This window comes from Lynx canadensis, chromosome A2, assembly GCF_007474595.2.
Source record: "Lynx canadensis isolate LIC74 chromosome A2, mLynCan4.pri.v2, whole genome shotgun sequence".
Classification (NCBI taxonomy): domain Eukaryota; kingdom Metazoa; phylum Chordata; class Mammalia; order Carnivora; family Felidae; genus Lynx; species Lynx canadensis.
The window spans coordinates 136,969,910-136,994,684 of NC_044304.2; the positions used below are offsets into that span (position 1 = coordinate 136,969,910).

The 24,775-nt window shown below is 34.2% G+C and overlaps 1 pseudogene; it reads left to right on the plus strand.

Moving 5' to 3' along the window:
* Positions 1-24,775, plus strand: part of LOC115501838 — a 177,552-nt pseudogene that overhangs the window by 84,047 nt on the left and 68,730 nt on the right.

Genomic DNA, 24,775 nt, shown 5'->3' on the forward strand with positions numbered 1-24,775 from the left:
GCAAGCAGTTTGTGCATAATATAGATACATTAAAAATAGCAACCCAAAGATTATAACATGATCTTGGCTAAACACAATGTTAAGCGTTATTCAATAAAGCATAAATATGAAAAACAACAACACAGTAATATTTTCGTATGTATCTAATTTTTCATTTATTTTTCTCATGGTCTCTGCAGTTGATTAGTAGTAATTACAGATGACTTTTTGGATATTTTCAATTCACTAGAATTTTTCTCTTTGAAATATACCTTTTTGTTGTTGGCGGTGATCTTTAGTCACTGTTCTCACCTTGTGATACTTTTCAAGGAGGCTTTAAATTTGTGGCTTATTTTGTGGCTTAAGGCATTCAGATTGAATAATAACTTCATGTCAAGAATGGAAGGAAGCACACGTACACAATGTAAAAATCAGTACTTCCTCAGATCTCACTTTCAGAGCTTATCACCATGTCATATTTGCTTTCTGCCTCTAAGAAAGAATAGTATTTCCGTTTTCAACTCAGCCACTCATTTCTCATTTTCTACACTGCAGCTCAGCCAACCAACTTGTGACCCTGTTTGTTGTTGACGGCTGAGTTACATCGCCAGAGAATTTATTTCACTGTGTTTGAAACTTTACTTTTATCTAACCTGCTGATTTTAGTTAAACATGAAAAATTGTAAATGGAAATCTGATGCCAAATGCTCAGATGTCAGCATTTAAGAATTCACTTCTAATTCTTTTCCATTTGACACACAGATTTATCACCATCTCCTTTTTTTTTGTTTTTTTGTTTTTTGTTTTGTAGAAATTGAAAGAAATATCAAAAGCATTTTGTATCATGGAACCTGTAGTCTTTTGATTCAGACCTCATAAGATTATGAACTTAAGTGAAAAATAAAGCTAAAATGCATGATTTGAAATTTTAAAGAAAGTCAAATGTGAGGCAAAATAATCCTTAAATCATGCAGTTGTTAATAATCATTATTAAGAATAAAAATGTTTGTATAAAACATTTTAAAATATATGGAAGAATTTGGTGCTCATAACTGGCTATTTTTACTCAACTTTTTAGTTCATATATTTCTCCTATATTCTGTTTTACTGGTCAATAATTCAGTTCTGACAATTAGATTGATATAGAAAAGGAAATGTTATAATGTTGCCAATATCATAATTTCAGATAAATTAAGCTGGGATTAGGTGAAAAAGTGTCACCACCACAGTGACACAAAAGTTCATGAAATGAAACCATTCTCCATGTTCATGACTTTCTCCCAGTGACCAAAGCCAGAACATGGTCAATCACTCATTCCAGTCACTTATGCCTACTGTTTCTTTTTGCCAACTGTGTATTTTTTTTAGCTATTCTATCTATAATTCTTTTGACTAGAAATTTGTTGGGTAATCATACTGATTGTATCACTTAAGGTATTTCTATTCTAGGGACTAGAAGTTCATCTTCTCTCCACTGATGAGCTAGAACTTTATCTTCAGTTAGTTTGTAATTACTTTAAAAGGAGATGCTTTTTGAAATGTTTTTGTCTTTTTAGTTACAAAGCATACTATCATATATTCATAATTTTTAAAACCAATGATAGGTACTATTTGGATATATAGACATTTTTCAAAAGGGGGAATCTATGCTCCATTTTTCTGGGTAGGAAACACAACAAGAAGTGAGATTCTAATTTTACCTACACAAAACAAGAAATTATGATGAAATAGAATCTGTCCATCTGTGTACATGGTTTCTGATCATATTCCCTATGAGACTAAGAATGTTCCAAAAGTCTTCTCTGTACTGCACCAAAAAATTACTGATTATATATATACATATATATATGTGTGTGTATATATATTAATTTTATTAATATTAATATATATTAATATATATATTAATTTTACTAAGTGTCAGTCACTGATAGTGAATAAAATAATCACAATCTCATCACCACTCTCAAGGAGCTGATGAAATAGTAGTAGATGGGAAACTGTAGTGGCACAAAACTGTCGTTTTATATAAATGTGAATGTGACATCCTTGGACTTGAATGGCGGAATGTATATACTAACAAAACTGGCTACAGGAAGGGGAGGTCTGTAAAACTCAATTGAGGGGTTGATCTTTTAGTTGTATATTGATGAATAATGAAAGGTGCATTCATCATGAATGGCCATTTAGAAGAGAAAATGTTAGGCATTCTTGTCAGATTTGTTTCTGAGATGTACGTGGTGAGATGAGCAAGATTCAGATTATAGGGACTTATATACTATGCTAAGAAGTTTGAAAAAGCGCCTATAATGAAGCGAACCATTGAACAATTCTAAGTAAATAGTGTCATTATCAAATCTTAATTTTTTGAAGTTGTACATAATGGCAGGTAAAAATCAATGTGTGTCTGTCAACTTCTGCACTAAAGACAGGGAAGACCATTGCTAGAGTCCAGAATATAACAGTAATGATGACATCTAGTTTTTTGGTTCGGGCATCTGGGTGAGTAGTGATTTTTACTGAGATAATGAAACTTTGAGATGAATAAGTATGCAAGAAAAGTAATGAATTTGAGGTAAATGTGAAATACCCCCATATAGTCAATGCATAATTATGATGTGTTAATGTTGAATTTAGGGAAGAATACAGGGCTAGAGATAAAGAATTAGGCATCATAATGACAAAGTCACATTTGAATTGACGGAAGTTGATATATATATCATATACACGGAATATATATATATATATATATATACACACACACATACATACATACATACATACATGGATGTATAAATATATATATATCATATACAATGGAAATTTATATATATGTGTATATATATATGTATATATATATACACAGACACACACATATATACACACATATGCATATATACATATATGTATGTATGCATATATGTATTATTTAAGATAATATAAAATGATAAGACTCTATGAGAGACACCAGAACTTAAGTTATGATCAAAGGATAAAATATCTCAAGGAAATTAGGAAAAAATGCTCAGGAAAATAAAAGTAGAATCACAAACTAGGAGAAAAATATCATGGTAGTTATTTAAAGAAAGCTGTAATCATTTATTTGAAAATTTGCAGAAAAGGTAGTTAATGTGACCACTGAACTTGTTAATTATTTTTAACAGGAGACTGCTAATATATTTTGTGTTTGTGATCCCAGTGTTCTGAGAAGCAACCTTTGGTACAGTTATATAAATAATTGTGGGGAGTAATTGAAAATACAAGTGTAGACTGTTCTATCAATTTACTTGTTTGTGCATGGAGACAAAAGTCATAGCTAAGTGGAAATATAATGTAAGGAAATGAAAGAATATTTTTACCACAAAAATATGTGAATATATTTTATGGATGTAGAAAAGAGTCTTTTGAAAGACAGATTTTTTTCATTAGAGGGAAAATAGGTAATGGGCAAATTGAATTTTTGATGAAATGACAGGGGCAACAGTGCAGTAGTAGGCATTACTTGGTTTGCCTTAAATGATGAAGAAAAATGCCTTTCTCTGAGATTGTGGTAAAGAAATAGGATGGATAGTGATATTGTAGGGAAGGGGGAGGAAGATGATGAAGGAATTCATCACCAACTTCGTCCTAAATTCACTGGCAAATTTTACTACCTGTTCCACTTACAGAAAGGATAATGGAGTAAAATAAAATACTTGAGAGTAGTGGTCAAAGTTTAAAAGAGCTACTGTGAAAAATTGGAAAGCGTTTTGAACAAAACATGGTAAATATTTCCTATATGAATCTGAAGATCTCTCTGTGTATACGGATCTCAATTTTTTAGAAGCAACTATTCTTATATTTGTGTCATTTTCTCCTACAATTATCAGCAGACATTAGTGCTAGAGTGGGGACAGCATATGATCACTGCTTTTGTGAATAGGAAAGGGGAGAAAATAATGAAATCAGAATGTTATCAATACCTTTAAATGGGTAACTGAGAAGATGTGTTATGTGATGTACTCTGGATAAATAAGAAAAAAGTCAGGGAAACGTGGTGATATACTAGGAGTAGACAAAAACTTAGAAATTGGGGTATTATTAAAATGAAAATAAGATAAATGAGAACAAGAAGCATGTTAGAGGCAAATAGTAGAGTGTTGGGATTTATAATTTTGAGGTTGGTATACTTTCAACTATGGGCCAAGTTTCAACATTTAATATTGGAATTGAATAGCAGAAATGGAATAGAAATGAAAAACAGTGGGAGATAAAATTGGTGTAAGTACCAAACAATCACAGTTTTTAATACTTTAATTTATAATTAGCATGGCTCTTGAAATTGCCTCGGATGGTGGTGGAGGGAGAAGTGTAGATACTAGCTATGAGACACATACAAAAGTTTTCAATTAAAGATGTAACATGCATGGACAGATATTAGATAATAGCTACATGGCAAAAACAAAAGAAAAAACACACAATAAGGGATTAATTAGGTCACAGAAATCATGAGAATCAGATTGTCTTGACTGTAACATTACTTTCACCACAAGGTCGTATAAAATCTTAGATGACAAAATCTTGGAAAAATGGCAATCTCTGCATTATCAAAGTATCTTCATCCATCTGCAAACTCAAGATAATTGCTAAACAAACAAAATTTCTTTTGTTGTTGTTGTTGTTTTCTTATATAAAGGATGAAAAATGATGACAGAGAAACTCAGATTATAAAATTTCAGTTTCCGATATCCTTTTTAAATGTAGTCCCACGGATATGTATAAAATCTGGAAAAAAAAAACAGTATCACTGAATTGTGTGCAGTGGCAATTCACATTTCTGGAATGACCAATAATAAAATTGGAACAACTAAAACATTTTTGTTAGGATATTCTCATTAGGACAATTTGGCCTTAAAATTTAAGTCATCCTGTTAATTTAAGGTTTATTGATTGCCTCAAATTTGAAATACAAAGTTCAAGAGGCTTTCCACTTATAATAGTGAAACAGTTCTTTGTAGTAAAACTAACATCCTCACTGAAAATAAATCCAAAGAAAGTAGAAGGAAAGTAAGAAAGAAACAAGATAGTACCAGAAAGTAAGAAATAAAATAATAGTAATTGTGTATCAGAGAAAATAAAAGCACAAGTTTGTTCATTAAGCTGATTCATCCTATATAAATGATAGTTAAAATTCCATGTTAAAAAAGTTGAAAAATTTGGGGCGCCTGGGTGGTGCAGTCGGTTAAGCGTCCAACTTCAGCCAGGTCACGATCTCGCAGTCCGTGAGTTCGAGCCCCGCGTCGGGCTCTGGGCTGATGGCTCAGAGCCTGGAGCCTGTTTCCGATTCTGTGTCTCCCTCTCTCTCTCTGCCCCTCCCCCGTTCATGCTCTGTCTCTCTCTGTTCCAAAAATAAATAAACGTTGAAAAAAAAAATTTTTTTTTTAAAAAAGTTGAAAAATTAAATGTGTGCCTAATTTGGTACAGAAGAAGCCTTTTGTATAATTTAGTGTAGAGTAATAATAATAATTCCACAAAATAATAATAGAATAGAGCTTCCTTAAGCTGATGAAAAACATCTGCAATATTTAAGAATTTCAGCAAATACAACAGTTGATTTGAAATATTGCAGTATTTGTTCTTATGATTGGGCATAATGTAAATTGCAAAATCATCACCTCTGCTATTCATCAATATTTCAGCTATCCTAGTGCATACATAATAAATGAAAATGGTAATTATTGGAAATGGAGAAATACAGATATTTATTATTTTCAGACCACATTATCATGAATTTATAATATCACAGTAATCTAGAAAATGAATTATTAGTACTAATAATATAGTATAATATTACTACTAATAATATAAAATATTACTGTTAACATAGAAAGTTTATTGGGCAGAAGGCAATATACAAAGTAGCTTTCTACATATACACACCAGATTATTAGAATACTAGCACACACATTTTGGCAAGGATCTGTCAGGAGCATCCATCTACCTTTGCCAACATAGAGTGTGACTTCACATCACTAAAATTTAAATGCCTAATAAATACCTAGAGTTGGCTTCTTCCTAAGGAAACATTTGCTCTTACTGCTATTTACCTTGCTTGTGTAACTATAAAGGACTTCACTCAAATAGCATTTTTGTTGTGAACTTTTGTGAAGATAGGTTATTAGGTGCATAGATGAGAACACGGAAATTTTCTGATAATGAATCTTACCAGGAGCATTAGAAAAAAAAAACAAACAGCAACAAATAAACAAGCTGCTTACACTACAAATGATTCTTCTGTTCTATACCCGATACCTGGACATCTTCTGAGAGGCAGACGAGCATACTTAATAGGGGCCAATGTATAATGCTCATTGCTTGCATTTTTATGTGTCGTAGGGAATGAGTGAAGGGCTATAATAATATCCTCACTACCTCCTGAAATTTTTGTATTGATATTCAATTACAGTAATGTTTTAAAAGTTAAATGCATAAAATATAAAGCTCAAAAAAGTCTGAGAGCAGAAATCTTTTTTAAGCTTAAATTCTGTTTCTGCTTTGTTTTTGTGATATCTTTTGTTTGCGTCCCGCTTCTTTCATCTGGTAAGTGGAGGAAAAATAATAAAACCAGTGCACAGGGTCACTGGCTGAATTTTTATGTTCATAAAAAGTGCCTTGTGAAGTAACTGGTATTTAAGGTGGTTTCAAAAGAAAAAAAATAGTCTTTGTAGTACTAGTAGTAAATGTAGAAGTAGTAGTCATTATTATTATGAAGACCCTTAATTTCCATATACCATTGCATGACATGGAGAATTAAGATCGCTCTGTCTGACTCAAAACTGGATTCAGTAAATTAAGGAGTAACAAATAGAAACAGTGTGCTTACAGACTTACTTGTTTGCTAGGATATTTTTGTGCTGCATTGTTTTATGTTTCTATTTTAGTTTTATTTTCTACTAGCTGTTTTGGCATTTTAAAGTAGAAACCAAATGTCAGTGAAGTTGTATATAAAAAAAACCAACTCACTTTAATATGGGTTTAATCCTTTTTAAAAAATTGCTTAGCTGTCTACATGTTATCATTGCAAATAGAGATGGCCTATATTCTGTGGTCTCACAAAGCACTATTCTCCCCAAAACTGTAGTTTTCAATTTGCTCATTTTAGATGAAGGATTTTTTTGAAAAGTAATTTTCAAGATTCATTTCTAAAATTATGTCTGTATGTGATAGACAATCTTTAAACTGTGACAATTGATTAGAGATGAAAAATATATTTTAAAAAGAATATAGAAAAAAAGTGAAAAGGAATTCAGGAAAAGTAATAAGTATTACTTTCATTAAATAATATTGTTATAGTGAGCTTCTATCCAAAATAGTTGTAGAAATCCTAGCCAGAACAATTAAACACAAATAAATAAATAAAGTATTCCAAATCAGAAAGGAAAAAGTAAAATTATCTCTTTTGCATATGACATAACAGCATATGCAGAAAACCGTCAAGATAACCCCCCAAAAAGCTGTTAGAAATAATCAATGAACTCAGTAAAGTTGCAGAATACAAAATCACCATAACAAAAATCAATTTCATTTGTTTTTTAATGTTTTTATTTACTTTTGAGAGAGAGAGAGAGAAGGAGAGAGTACATGAGTGGGGGAGGGCAGAGAGAGAGATGGGGACAGAGGAGCCAAAGCCGGCTCCAAAGTCAGATGTTTAACTGACTGAGACAGCCAGGTGCCCAACAATTGCATTTCTATACACTAAAAACAAACTATACAAAAAGGAGATTAAGAAAGAAATCCCAGAATGAATAAGTGACATGGATAAAAGGTACAACATAGGGAATATAACAATGGTAATATAATAGTGTTATATGGTGACAGATGGTAACTACACTTGTGGTGAGCATAGCTGAAAATATAAACTCATCAAATCACTATATTGTACACCTGAAACTAATGTAACATTGTATGTCAACTATACTTCAATAAAAAAGAATAATATCTATATAAAATATTTTTAAAAAGCAAATAATCCCATTTATAATAATTTCAAAAAGAATGAAATATTAGGAATTAACTTAGCCAAAGAAATGAAAGACTTGTATACTGAAATTATAAAACAAAACATTCTGAAAAAAGAAAATTTAAAATGACACAGATAAAGGGAAAGACATTCTGTGCTCATGATTTGGAAGAGTTAATATTGTTAAAATGCCCATAATGCCCAAAGTGATCTACAGATTCAATGCAATTCCTCTTGAAATCTCAAAGTGTTCTTTACAAAGATAGAAAATCATTCCTAAAGCTCATATAGAAATATGAAAGACCCTGAATAGCCAAAACAATCTTGGGTGAAAAGAACAAAACTGGAAATATCTACATCCTGATTTCAAAATATATTACAGAGCTGAAGTAGTCTAAACAATATAGTACTGGCAGAAATACAAACATAGAGACAGGTGGAACAGCCTAGAGAGCCGAGAAATCCACACATTTATGATCTGACAAGTGTGCCAAGAACACAGAATTGGGAAAGGGTCAACAAACGATGTTGGGAAAACTAGAAATCCACATACAAAAGAACGAGATTGGACCTTTATCTCACTTCATATACAAAAATCTATTCAAGGGGCGCCTGGGTGGCTCAGTCGGTTAAGTGGCCGACTTCGGCTCAGGTCATGATCTCACAGCTGGTGAGTTCGAGCCCCGCGCTGGGCTCTGTGCTGACAGCTCAGAGCCTGGAGCCTGTTTCAGATTCTGTGTCTCCCTCTCTCTGACCCTACCCCGTTCATGCTCTGTCTCAAAAATAAACAAACGTTAAAAAAAAATTAAAAAAAAAACTACTCAAAATGGATTAAAGACTTAAAGCTAAGACCTGAAAACATAAAACTAAAAGAAAACAAAGGAAAAATTTTTATCATGTTGATCTTGACAATGTGTTTTTGGATATGACATCAAAAGCACAGGCAACAAAAGCAAAATTAGGTAAGTGATATATCAAATTAAAAGGAATCTGTATAACAAGAGAAGCAATCAATAGAGTGAAAGGCAACCTATAAGATGGGAGAAAATATTTGCAAACTACATATCTGATAAGGAGTTAATAACCAACAAAATATACAAGGAACTAGAATACAGTGATTTAAAAAATGAGTATTGGACCTGAAGAGACATTTCTTAAAAGAAGATAAACAAGTATATTATATATCAACAGGTATATGAAAATATTCTCAACTTCACTAATTATAAAATTGGAAATTAAAATCAAAATGATATATCACTTCAGACTTACTGGAATGGCTATTACCAAAAAGACAAAAATAAGTGTTGGCAAGAATGTAGAATAAAGGGAAAACTTGTTCCGTATTGGTGGGAATGTAGATTGCTATAGTAATTATGGAAAAGAGTTTGGAGCTTCCCCCAAAATTAAAAATAGAACTACAGTATGATCTAGCCATCTCACTTCTGGATATGTATTTCAAAGAAATGAAATCATTATCTTAAAGAGATGTCTGCATTCCCTTGTTCACTGCAACATTGTTCATAATAGCCAAGATATGGAAACAACTTAAATGTTTGTTGATGAATGAAAAGAAAATGTGAGATACAGACACACACACACACACACACAGAGGAATACTGTTCAGCCTTAGAGAGGAAATCCTTCCATTTGCAACAAAATGGATGTATTTGGAGAACATGCTAAATGAAGTAAGCTCAACACAAAAAGAGAAATATTGCATAATTTCCCTTATATGTTGGATCTAAAATAGTCAAATTTATAAAAGCAGGGAGGAGAATGGTAGTTGCCATGAGCTAGGGTCGAGGGAAGTGGAGAGATATTGGTCAAAGTGTACAAAGTTTCAGTTATACAGATGTATGAATTTTAGAGATCTAATGTACAGTATGGTAGCAGTAGCTAACAATACTATATTGTATACTTGAACTTTGCTAAGAGGGTAGGTCTTATTAAGTGTTTTCAGCAGAAAGAAAAAGAGGGAGAAAAGGAAGTTGGATAGGGAGGGACAAGGAGAGTAAAAGAAAAAGGAAGTAAGTAAGAAAGAAAATGGTAACTATGTGAGGTTGTAGATATGTTAATTCACTTGATTGTGGCAATCATCTCCAATGTGTGTGTGTGTGTGTGTGTGTGTGTGTGTGTGTATCAAGATGTCATTTTAAATATGTACTTTTTTATCTTTTAATTATTCCTGAATAAAGCTGGAAAAGAATGCAATAGAGTATAGACTCTTACAAAAGAAATTATAAAGTCTTTACTTTTTAATTAATTAATTTTCAAATTTATATCCAAGTTAGTTAGCATATAGTGCAATAATTATTTCAGGAGTAGAATTCAGAGATTTATCACCTACATATAACACCCAGTGCTCATAGCAACAAGTGTCTTACTTAATAATGCCCCTTGCCCATTCCCCCACCCACAACCCCTTCAGCAACCCTCAGTTTGTTCCTATATTTGAGTGTCTTATGTTTTGTCTCTGTTTTTACTGTTTACTCCCTGTTTTTATATTATTTTTGCTTCCCTTCTCTTATGTTCATCTGTTTTGTATGTTAAATTCCATATATGAGTGAAGTCATATGATATTTGTCCTTCTCTGCCTAATTTCATTTATCATAATATACTCTAGTTCCATCCACATTGTTGCAAATGGCAGGATCTCATTCTTTTTTGTTACTGAGTAATGCTCCATTGTGTGTGTGTGTGTGTGTGTGTGTGTGTGTGTGTATGTGTGTACGTGTGTGTGTATATACATGTATATACACACACACGTACACACTGCATCTTCTTTATTCATCTGTCAGTGGATATTTGTCATCTGTTGATGGATATTGGGCTCTTTCCATACTTTGGCTATTGTTGATACCACTGCTATAAACATTGGGGTACATGTGCCACTTCAAAACAGCACACCTGTATCCTTTGGATTAAAAACCTAGTAGGGCAATTGCTGGGTCATAGGGTAGTTCTATTTTTAACTTTTTGAGGAACCTTCATACTGTTTTCCAGAGTGGCTGCACTAGTTTGCATTACCACCAGCAGTACAAAAGGGTTTCTCTTTCTCCGCATGCTTGCCAACATCTGTTATTGCCTGAGTTGTTAATTTTAGCCATTCTGACTGGGGTGAGGTGATATCTCATTGTGGTTTTGATTTGTATGTCCCTGATGATGAGTGATGTTGAGCATTTTTTCATGTGTCTGTTAGCCATCAGGATGTCTTCTTTGGAAAAGTGTTTATTCATGGCTTTTGCCCATTTCTTCATTGGATTATTTGTTTTTTGGGTGTTGAGTTTGATAAGTTCTCTATAGATTTTGTATACTAACCCTTTATCTAATATGTCATTTGCAAATATCTTCTCCCATTCTGTCTGTTGCCTTTTAGTTTTACCAGTTGTTTCTTTTGCAGTGCAAAAGCTTTTTATCTTGATGAGGTCCCAATAGTTCCTTTCTTCCTTCTGTTTCCTTTGCCTCCAGAGACATGTTGAGTAAGAAGTTGCTGTGGCAGAGGTCAAAGAGGTTTTTACCTGCTTTCTCCTCTGGATTTTGATGGCCTCTGTCATAGACTCTGAGTCTAAAGTTTTCTCTTGGCCAGCAAGAGAGCAGGATGCAGGATCAAAAGCAAGAGATGTCCACAAGCTAATGTCAAAAGCTAATGTCCACAAAAAGACAAGAGCCCCAAATAAGGGTCCTTGCCCCTTTTTTATTAGGATCAGAAGACTTACAAACATGGTGACGGGTGTGCACAAAGAGACAATGAAACTGTGAACATTAATTTGGGGACGTGAGGGAAGGGGGTCTTGAAGATATTCAGAGTTAGGGGTTTGGGTTAATACAAAACACAATCCTGGTGCTGGGCAGTTGGGAGGAAGGTTGTTTACAGTGGACATGAGGCACCACCTCTGTTTATCTTAGGTAGCCTAGGGGATGAGACAGATAGGACACGTGACCTCAGGGTTAATAAGGCACCTTTTCTTTTGTAAATCAGCTCTACTCTGGGCAGCATCACCCGCAGTGCAGTGGTCTATAGCCCTATTTACCTGTTTACCTACCTTGGTCCTTCCCTCCTGAGAAAGCAACTTTCTGCTATAGTACAAAATTGACATGCATTTTCACTCTGAATGTCTCATCTTGCTTACCTCATATACCTTTGTATTGGGAGATTTTGCCCCCTCCCTATTCTGGGTGCCTTTGCACCACCTGACTATTCTGGGTGACTTTACTCCCCCACCCCATCCTGGGTGTCTTTGCACCTCCCTGCTCTATCTTAGGGTACTGATCTTGTATACCCAAACTTGGGTATAAGCATCCTATGGCTTTGTACTTCTTTATGCCTTGTTAACCCATTGGTGTTAGCCCAGGGGATTCCTAAGCTTATTCCCCACAGGCTTGCTGTCTTACGTTTAGGTCTTTCATCCATTTTGAGTTTATTTTTATATATGGTGTAAGAAAGTGGTCCAGGTTCTTTCTTCTGAACGTTGCTGTCCAATTTTTCCATCATCATTTGCTGAAGAGATTCTCTTTGTTCCATTGGTATTATTTTCTGTTTTATCAAAGATTAGTTGGCCATACATTTATGGGCCCATTTCTGGGTTCTCTATTCTGTTTTGTTGACCTAAGTGTCTGTTTTTGTGCCAGTACCATACTGTCTTGATGATTATAGCTTTGTAATGCATCTTGAAGTCTGGAATTGTGATGCTTCCAGCTTTGGTGTTCTTTTTCAGGATTGCTTTGGCTATTCGGCATCTTTTCTGGTTCCATACAAATTTTAGGATTGTTTGTTTTAGCTCGGTGATGAATGCTGGTGTTACTTATAGGGATTGCATTGAACATGTAGATCGCTTTGGGTAGTATCAACATTTTAACAATATTTGTTCTTCCAATCCATAAGTATGGAATATTTTTCCATTTTTTTTGTGTCTTCTCCAATTTCTTTCATAAGTTTTCTATAGTCTTTCAGTGTATAGATTTTTCACCTCTTTGGTTAGGCTTATTCCTAGACATTTTATGTTTTTTGGTGCAGTTGTAAATGAGATCAAAGACATTTAACAAAATACAGCATCCTTTCTTGATTAAAACCCCTTGAGAAAGTAGGGACAGAAGGATCATACCTCAGGATCATAAAGCTATTTATGAAAGACCCACCACTAATATCATCCTCAATGGAAAAAAACTGAGAGCTTTCCCCCTAAGGTCAAGAACACAACAAGGATGTCCACTATCACCACTGTTATTCAGCCTGATATTGGGGGACCTAACCTCAGCAATCAGACAACACAAAGAACTAATGGCATCCAAATCAACAAGAAGGAAGTAAAACTTTCATTCTTCACAGACGACATGATAGTATCTATGGAAAACCCAAAATATTCCACCAAAAAATGCTAGAGCTGATCCATGAATTCAAAGTTGCAGGATATAAAATCAATGCATGGAAACTGGTTGTATTTCCATACACCAATAAAGAAGCAGCAGAGAGAGAAGTCTCTACTTTTTGATAACCTGTTTCCTTTAAGTAGTATAAATATAATTAGCCAATTAAGTTCTCAAATAAAACCGTTACTACATAAGTTTTCCATATCCGCTTAAATTCATGGCTGCAAAACTCTCATCAAATAGTAACTTTCTCAATAGAACTGTTCACTTGGGAGAAAGGTTTTACTTATCCTTTTAGAGTTATACTGTGATTTGTGCTTGAGAAGAGTATGTTCTATAAATATTCAATCTCAGATTTTCTCCTAATCATTTATATACAAGCAGAGAAAATTCAACTCCTTCAATTCATTTTATTTAATGATGTAAATATATATTCTCTGGCGGCAGCAATTTTTTTTGGATTTTTACAACATGATTTTTTTTCTGTAGAATTTTACTTGATCCCTCATCCAAACATTTTCCTTTCTCTGAATGAGAACTGACAAGTAGGAGAAAACAGATGAGCTTAACAAGTTACTTTTGCTTTTAAGTTTTTTGTTAACAAAGGACTTTAAATAAAACCATAAAGGAAGTTTCTATAGTTTTCTTTGCAGAAAGGAATTTACTCTATTCTGAGTAAATAGGCTAATGGTTAATTTGCCTTACATGTAATAACATGAATGAGATGTTATACTACTTCTCTGTATTATCTGAAATGCCACAGTGAATTGGGGATGGAAAATAAATATAACTTATGAAATCTTCACTTTTCTATTGGGTTGGACACACAAGTTGCTTTGAACAATGGAAATATCAGACATGACACAGGAGAAGACTTGAACAGAGTTTGCTCCTTGGGACTTGAATTCTCTTGCTGTGCTTGGAGCCCTAAGACTGTGCTGTGACTAACCTAAACAAGACCTCTGGAAGACTTAGAGTCAAATAGAGGAGAACCAAGCAATTCCTGCTAGGGAATATGTAACTACCTGCTAGTTAGGCTGTCCTATATCACATAGTCACTTGCCCATCTTTCAGTTGACAGCAAACACAAGGGAGAATCCTACATTAGCTCATCTTGCAAGACGAAACCCACCTATAGACTTATGGACTGGTTTAAAAAGGTTATATTGCTTAAAATTACATTGTATTGCACAATAAAAAGTGAGTGATACATTCACTAATGTAAGTTAGGTGAAAAAAAAATGATTTTTAAAGAAGACGAGCCAAATAATCTACAACTATGAAATACGTAATTTGCAAGGGGGCACTTCTGCCCATGGGTTAAAAAATCTAGACAGTTTCTGTATCAGGGAAAAAAAATCTACTTAGTCCTATAGAAAGTTTTTTTTTTTTTTAATGTTCATTTATTTTTGAGAGAGACAGAGACAGAGCACAAGCAGGGGAGGGAAAGAGAGAGAGGGAGACACAGATCCAAAGCAGGCTCCAGGATCTGAGAGAGATGTCAGCACAGAGCCCAACATGGGGCTCAAACTCACAAACCATGAGATCATCATGATCTCATGATCTCATGACATCACCTCAGCCTAAATCAAATACTTAACCAACTGAGCCACCCAGGTGCCCCATAGAAAGTTTAAACCAAAATAGCAAGTTTAATGTCTTGTCCAAAATAACTTCATTATATTATGTAACCAGGAAATTTAACTTAAATCAAGCTAACTAGCAAATTCAGTTTTTTTGTCACTGTTGAAATCATGAGGGATGATGCTAAGAATCACTGCAATCTATTACAAAATAGAAACATTTTAGAATATTTGTGTTTACTAAATGCTTACATTTTTTCCAGCTTTATTGCATTATAATTGATATAAAACATTGTATAAACTTTAGGTGTACAGTGCATTGATTTGATACATATATATATATTGCAATATGAATACCACCATATGTTACCTAATAGTATCATCACATCATGTAATTACCTTTGTGTGTGTTGTGAGAACATTCACGTTTTTTAAAAAAAATTAATGTTTTTATTTCTGAGAGAGAGAGAGAGGACACAGAGCGAGTGGGGGAGGGGCAGAGAGAGAGGGAGACACAGAATTCGAAGGAGGCTGCAGCCCCCGAGCTGTCAGTACAGACCCCAACGTGGTGTCCGAACTCACCAGCAGTGAGATCATGACCTGAGTTGAAGTCGGACCCTTAACCGGCTGAGCCACACAGACACCCCTGAACATTCACATTTTAAATATACCTCAGAGTGGCTCTACTTTATACAGTAAATTATATACAATATACTGTATCTTTTCTCATCTGCATTTTCTTTCATTGTTTTTAAAAAAAATCACCTTATTTCTAACCTTATACTAGTAATTATGATTTAGGAACAAAAACAACAAAAATTACAAGAATTATTAAATTGTAATTGACTTGTTAAAATAATTTTATTTAACATAATGTTTCCTTCACAATGTTGTATCATTGTTTCTTGGATGACCTTATACTTTTTGCCTCAACAAAAGGGAGAAAACTGACAGAAAATTCTAGATGTCTATAAATTTTTGTACAAGCTAAGGGAATAAACTTTTGTATCCAATTTAGCATCTGTTAAAAGATCCATTTTTTATTTTTCTTTTAACTTCTTGTCTTAGAATAAAATAGGTTAGGTGAGTAGAACATTTATTGATAATAACATGCAATTAATGATTTTTTTGCCCCATACTTTAACTAAATTCTACTTAAGTCTCTTCTTTAGGCAAGGAAATCATGAAGAGATTTTTACCATATCTTCAAATTTATATTTCATAGAATGGACTTAACGTTATTTTCATTCCCTGTGAAAATGAAAGAAACAGTGATTTTTGAATTCTTGCAACACTCACTGTTCTTGACCATATTCTATAACCTTAGGTGCCCTTCCTCCATCAGCCAACCAACTTGAGCCTGACTACCTTCTTTATTTTACATGTGGCTCACCCAAAAAATCAAAACCTGGAAGAACAAGCTATATTCACCCATATATTCATTCTCTTCCATGCCACTGAAAGCTGATTAAGCCAACCCACCTTTTCTGAATTTTCTAGCAGACAATTAGACATTTAAGCTTCCTAAATTCCAAGGACGTGTGCTACTTTATATTAATAATTCTCTTGTGCCCCACTCAAGAAGCAGCCTGGAGTTAATATAAGAGTTTCTGAAGCTTATCAATCATTGACCCAGGGTCAGTATTCAGATCTTCTGTCTTGGAGATTACTACTCCTGCTATCTCAAAGAGTTCTTTTGGGGCTATCTGAGTTGGATTGGAGGTAGAGTTGAGTGCAGGAATGGAGAGAGAAAGAAAAATGCTTAGCATTCTCAATTCATATAAATCAATGGATAGAACTCTTGTTAGATCTTTAGCTTTTTCTGGGCTACATGTGGGTGATTATTGCTTAGCCAATTTACATACCTTTTAATAAATCTTGGATAAGTGTGAATTGCAAATTCCTGTTGGTTAAACTACAAAAATTTCCACTTAGTATTTTTTAGTGAAATTGCTAGCTCGCATTAAATGTTCAATAAATGTAGATGCAATGATCATATTATTAGCAGTTGGAACTAAAAAAGTAAATATGTGTATTGGAAAGAAGACATAATTTAAATTAGAATTACTGATTTCTGCTTATGGATCTAGATTCTTGATCTTGGTCAAGTCAACAAACTTCTTGTCTCATTTGATAGATATAAATATATACATATCATATATTAACTCTGTTTCCTTCCACTTATAATTACCTATAATTCTACATACTATTTAGTCAATATAAAATAACTTTTGAATTTAATTAACTATATGCTCAAACAGAAATGTAAAAATAGCTTTATTTTGACTTTCGTCATCAAAAATGGGGATATAATCACCACAGATGAATGCAGATTTAAATCTCATGAAGACAGTAATATACTCTCAAGGGAATTTCAAGCATATCCATTCATCTTCTTTAGGTCTGAGTTTGTTGGGCATAGAAAACCCACTTGGATACATACCAAAGAACAATTTACTTAACCCTGATTACATATCAAGCCTTAAATGTTTTATTCTACAGCTGGGTATTGATATTTGAGGTACCACAGTTAGAATGCCATGTTAGGAATTGAGACCAAGAAAAATAAATAAATACATGAGATAAGCCACATTTCCATCTTTGTCTCATTTAAATTAAAGGGATTTCATATATCTTCTAACAATATTTCATATTCAATAAACCTTGACAATAGTTGTGCTTCTGCAGCCTTTGAAGTCAGAGGTAAAGCTGAAAGCAGAAATCCATTAAGTTAAGCCTATTGCATTTCCGAAAATTGACACAATTAGAATTTTCCTAGGGTGGCTGATCAAATGGAACCATTGTTGAATCTGTCAGACAGACCTGAACAGGTCAGATGCTATGTTTATAGATATTGACTTTCAATATAACCTGAAGGGAAATGTCCATATCTTCTTCACATGACTCAGTATCACTTCTGAAAAAGTCATCAGTCTTCCTATTTTTTTAATGTTTATTTATTTTTGAGAGAGAGAGAGGGAATGAGAGAGAGAGAGAGAGAGAGAGAGCAAGAGCGGAGGAGGGACAGGGAGAGAGGGAGACACAGAATCCGAAGCAGGCTCCAGTTTCCAAGCTGTCAGCACAGAGCCCAATGTGGGGCTTGAACCCACAAGCCGTGAGATCATGACCTGAGCCAAAGTCGGATGCTCAACCCACTGAGCCACCCAGGTGCCCCTCATTTGTCCTCTTATTGTGCATATAAATTTAGAGCATTATCAAGAAATATCAGATTTTCTTTAATTAATATGGAATACTTTCCAAAAGTAAGATAGTGACTAAAATAGATTTTAAGAAATGCATCTGGGGGTGCCTGGTGGCTCAGTCAGTTAAGCGTCTGACTCTAGATTTTGGCTCAGGTCATGATCTCATGGTTTGTAGGTTTGAGCCTGACATTGGACTCCTCACTGACAGTATGGAGCCTACTTGGGATTGTCTCTCTCCTTCTCTCTGTACCACTCCCCTGCTCTCTCTCTCTCTTAAAGTAAATAAACTTAAAAAAAAAAAAAAGAAGTTGGCCCCTTAAAAGAAAAAAAAAAAGAAAGAATGCATCTGTGTAAGAAATGTAAAGACCCACATTCTATTAAAACAAAAAACATCTCTGGTCCATTTCAGTGATCTGTTCAAAAGGAAAAAGAGAGAGAGAGAGGGAAACCAAGAAACAGACTCTTAACTATAGAGAACAAACTGATGGTTTGTGAAGAGAATATGTGAAGGGAATTAAGAATATACTTACCAGGGGAGCCTGGATGGCTTGGTCAGTTAAGTGTTCAACTTCAACTCAGGTCTTGATTTCATGGTTTGTGAGTTTGAGCCATGCATTAAAGCTCAGTGTTGAAGGCTCAGAGCCTGGAGCCTGCTTTGGATTCTGTGTCTCCCTCTCTCTCTCTGCCCTGCCCTGCTCACACTCTGTCTCTGTCTCTCAAAAAGTGAATAAACATTAAAATATGTTAAAATAAAGTATATTTATCATGATGAGCACTGAGTAATATATAGAATTGTGAAATTACTGTACGGTACACCTGAAACTAATATAACACTGTTCATTAATGACACTGGAGTTAACATAAACAACTTAATAAAATTTTAAAAATAAAAGTAAAAAAAATTAAAAAAATTATTGTTAAAAAGTAATAGGGGCGCCTGGGTGGCGCAGTCGGTTGAGCGTCCGACTTCAGCCAGGTCACGATCTCGCGGTCCGTGAGTTCGAGCCCCGCATCGGGCTCTGGGCTGATGGCTCGGAGCCTGGAGCCTGTTTCCGATTCTGTGTCTCCCTCTCTCTCTGCCCCTCCCCCGTTCATGCTCTGTCTCTCTCTGTCACAAAAATAAATAAACGTTGAAAAAAAAAAAGTAATAAACTGTGGTACAGCTACACAACGGTATTCCAACAAACACAGAATAACAAACTATGGTATATACAATAACTCGGATAAGTCTCAAAAGTATTATACTAAGTACAAAGTTCCAGCCTTACAAGGTTACATACTTTATAATTCCATGTATGTAATGTTCTCCAATAAAAAAACAAAACTTACCTGAGGGAGAACAGATTGATAGTTGCCAGGGTTAGATGGGCAGGTGCCAGTATAAAGGGATAACATGAGGTAATTTGGGGGATGTTGGAACTTACACTGTATCATGACTGCTGGTGGTCACTTGAATCTATACATATTTTAATATTCACGGACCTGTATGCAAAAAAGAGCTAATTTTGCCATATGAGAATTTAAAAATAAACAGCATTTCTAAGAAAAAATATTGAGCAGTGTATCCAAGTAAAAGTCAGACTTCTTACACTGTTTTATAAAAATTCTCTCCAAACAAAAATCAAAATACCATGAAATACACTTCTTATTAAAATTTAATATAAAATTCCAGACAAGCCATTCTTATTTTTATTCAGGGTGTCATAATGTCATCATAGGAATTGAATTTGAGACACAGTTTGAACATTAAAAAAAGTCTTAGCTTTCAAAAGTCCTAGGAGAAGAAGGCCGTGTGGGTGACCTCATTATTCAGTTTTAAATTTAGCAAAGGAGATACTGACAGAGGAACAAGGACTATGGGCAGAAGTGGCAGCAGGTGGAAGGCAGAAGCTTTTGGAAAGAATAGACTGTCATCACAGTGAAGAGCTCAAAATTAGAGGGCCATAGTGAACATTTGAGTACTCTAGAGGTTTTTGTGTATTTTTTCTGAATAACAGTGTCTACAGTCTTTCTCCTGCGTTCCATAGAAAGCATTTAAAAAAAAATATCCAACTTATACTTCCCAATTACAGTGAAACTAGAGCGATTTGTTAAAAGAATTAAAAGACACATTTTAAAAACAAAATCTAGCTTTGATTTATGTCATTACTATACTTGCAAAATTTTATTCATGTATTAAAATTTTAAAAATACAATATATGAAACATCCAGATGATATGAAAAATAATAAATAAAATGACTTTGATCTTTTTGTAACAACCCAAATTGATATACTATCATCTTGTTTAAATACTTTATTTTTTTTTATTTTATTCCCCACCTCCAAATTGCTTTTGGAAGAGTATAATGCATACTATTCCATTTTGCCAATGTAAAGCCTAACACTAAGAATTTAAATGATTTCAGAAAAAAAAAGAAATTCTGGACAAAGACCACACAACTAGACTGTTCTTACAGATCTTATTCATTCTAATAGACATCATCATCTTCTCATATGGATTTATTCAATATGGCATTAAAGTTAAATATTTATAGTTATATGTCTGAACACAAATGGCTTCTTGGGCTGCATTAAAATTTAGACTCTCCTTTCACAGTTTGCATTAAAATTGAAACTGATCTCCAATTATATGTAAGAACTTTAGGTAGAAAATGGATATACATTAGAACTTCATAACATACAATGTGATATGTATATTTAATGCAAACTATTACAGTTTTCTGGAAGTTAGGTGTTTGTGCACCACATTTTGTTTTGACTGTAGACATACATCCAGGGGAAGTGGTTATTTGTGAGTATGCCCCCTGAGCATAGCACTGTGTTGGTACACAGTATATATCTAATAATACTGCTGGATGAAATAAACATGTGAATAGAAGAAAGAAATGATTTGCCAGTTAACAGGCATTTTAGTGTTTTCTGCACACACAATCAGGAGGAATAAAAGGAGAAATGTTTCAAAATAAGACTGTAACCATCCAAATGAGTGGCAACCAACATCTGGAACTGAGTTCATATGAAAGTGTTCATGAAGTGGTTAAATAGAAATATCAGAAGTTTAGTAACCAATAGGAACATTGCATCCTGTGAAATGTAATGAAAAAATTTACATCAATGTGATGAAGAAATTTAGATTCTTTATATCAGTGAAATGAAGAAATTTACATTCTTGTAAACAGGCAAGGCTTTTTCAGGTTTCAGATAATCTAGAAGCAGCTTGTTTCCTGATAACATCACCGACCCACCCCAAAACAAATCAGAAAGATAATATGAAAAGTAAGAGATTTAAAAAGGGGGGGGGGGGCGAGTGAGCATATTGTATTATAGCAGCAGCTCTTATTAAGTCGATGTAGCTCTTGCCATTTTGCCAAAAAGTTTTTTTTTTTTTGAAAACAAGATTCTTTAAATTTAGCATTTCATAGATCTGTGCAAATTGAAATAGCAATATATAGATAAAAAAAGAATTACAGGGGTGCCGGGTGGCTCAGTCAGTTAAACGTCAGACTCTTGACTTCCCGTCAGGTCATGATCTCACAGTTCGTGGGTTCGAGCCCCGTGTCGGGCTCTGTGCTGATGGCTCAGAGCCTGGAGCCTGCTTTGGATTCTGTCTCCCCCTCTCTCTACCCCTGCCCCACTCATGCTCTGTCTCTGTCTCTGTGTCTCTCAAAAATGAATACATGTTAAATTTTTTTTAATTACAGAGTATTCTGTAGACATGGAAATTAAAAATTCCTTGAAAGTGGTATTATAAGTCTAGATATGAAAATAGATCATCACAACATAGTTTCTTACAACATCTTCAGAAAGAATAAGTGAAAACCAGGAAAAATAAATTTATCTGGCTAAGACACTTACAAGTTCCAAACCTGAGGAGTAATGGTAAATTACCACCACCACCATGAGAGACGCTGGGATTACTGAAATCAAAAGAGCGTAAGTGACTTCCAGAATGATTGATTTAGCAAATCCTGTCCCAAAAGAACAATGGCAACTGGACAGAATCATTCAAACAACCATTTAAAGACTTGGGAAATTGAAAAAGGTCATAAGACAGATGACTTACTTAAGAAAATGTACTGATCAACAGGAAGAAAAGTGGAAGTGTATGGTGTTTTTATCTGGCCTACTCCCAATACTTCTATCCCTGGATCTTCAATACAGACGTTTTAGTAGGGTGGGGCAGTCAGAGAGGACTGGTAGCATAAGGAAATGGCTTTAATGGGATCAAAGTGTGAAAAATTTTATTTCCAGAAGTATTATCAAAAAGGATAACAACTCCAATGGCAAATAATCAGGGTACATTAACATAATAACTATACCAATATTTCTTTACCAATTGGGGCAAAAAATAGAATCACAAATCATGAATCTGGGAGGGAAATCAGGATAAAGAGAGCCAAATACTGTCTGAAGATTCAACCTATCCCTGTTTGTATGGAAAGCTAGTGCATGCATAAAGTTAAACTCATGCCCAAGAGGGACCATTAAGCAATATATCTGTGGGTAATTGTATATCCTTGGTGAACAAAGTAAATAGTGCTTGCAAAACATTTCTAAAGTCCCTTTTAATTTTTCACACATTCCCTAACTTATACACAGCTCTGCTGGCCAATGGTGAAACACTGGCTCAAGATGTTAAAACAAGATTCCTGTTGAATCATTGGCTGACAGCTGAGAAACACTGATCAAGCAACAACCCTAAGGAAGACTGGTTAGAATATAATATGATTGAGGGGCGCCTGGGTGGCGCAGTCGGTTAAGCGTCCGACTTCAGCCAGGTCACGATCTCGCGGTCCGTGAGTTCGAGCCCCGCGTCAGGCTCTGGGCTGATGGCTCAGAGCCTGGAGCCTGTTTCCGATTCTGTGTCTCCCTCTCTCTCTGCCCCTCCCCCGTTCATGCTCTGTCTCTCTCTGTCCCAAAAATAAATAAACGTTGAAAAAAAAATTTTTTTAAAAGAATATAATATGATTGAAAGGACAAAACATTAACAGAGGCAAACTGTGAGGGTAGTAGACTATACACAATTGGGCAAGGCAAGTCACTAAGGAAACAAACAACTATAAAAAGACCAACAACAAGCACCACCCTGGAATGGAAAATCAGAGTCAATATTTGTTTTGATATGTTCTCTCAAATGCCCAGTTTTCAATAATAACAATAACAAAGATTAGATGTACAAAAGGAGAAACAGGAAATTTTAACCCATGGACAGGAAAAAAAAAAAGAAATCAATGAAAAATTGTCTGAGGGGGTCTCATATGTTGAACTTAGGAGGGAGTTATAAATATCTTCAAAGAACTAAAATAAACCATGATTAAATAAAGAAGCATGTACAACAATGATTACTCAATCAAATAGAAAATAATCAATACAGATAAACATTTTAAAAACAAAGCCAAATGGATACTCTGGGTTAAACAATTACAATGACTGAAAATATAAATTTACTAGAGAAGATTTGAGATGGCAGAAGAATGACTCAATGAGCTTGAGTATAGAGACTATCCTATATGAAGAAAAGAAAGGAAAAAAGAATGGAGGATAGTGAGTGGGAAATCATAGACCTAAAAGATATCAATGAATACACCAGCATACACCTAATGAAGAGAAAGATGGAAGAAGAAGTGGAAGCAGAAAATTCCCAAATTTGATGAAAATAATTTATCTGTACTTCCAATAAGCCCAACAAACTTCAGGTAGTGTAAAAAGATTTCCAAGTAGACTCATCACAGTCATGTGGTAAGGCAAAAAATAGGAGCAAAAGAAAATTAAAATCCTTACAAGCAAGAAGAACACAAGATTAATAGCTGCTCAGAAATAACAATGGAAACCAGGAGACAGTGACATGGAATATTCCAAGTGATGAAAAAAGGGAAAACATACCAACCAATATTTCCATAACTAGTGTAACTATCCTTCAAACGTGAAATAAAGGCATCCCTAGATAAGCAGAGTGAGAGAATTCTTTCATGATGGACTATTCTGGAAGAAATGCTATCAGAAATTTTTCCAGATAAAATAAAATGACACTGGATGGCAAATCAAATCCTCTCAAAGAAAGAAAGATCACTTATAAATGTAATTATGTAGACAATTATGAGGCAATATATTATTTTCTTTTAACAATTTAAAAGAAAATTGCATAAAGGAAAATTGCATAAAAATAATTATAAAATTATATTTTGGGCTTATAAAGAAAATACTGCCCGACAGCAGTAACTCATAACCACAAGAAGAAAAGAAGACTACTGGAAATAGTAATTATGTACAGTTCTATAAATGATGATAAGTGTATTTTCTCCTTTCTGAAATCATTTCATATCTGAACTAATAGAGTCATAAAAACATATGTGTGTGTATATATATATGTGTGTATACATATATACACACACACATACACACACACACACACACACACACACAAACATATGTAGTGACCACCCTCCTAGGACTATCATTTTCAAATACATTACTTCCATACGTATTATAGACATTATAGTCATGTACATGCATAGTTTATATTTATAGAACATATTTTATAGGGCCCTAAAGCAAACACCAAAGAAAGCAATTCAAAACTAGAGTAAAAAAAAAAAAAAACTGAAACATAAAAACCATTAATGATACACTAAAAATACCCACTTAG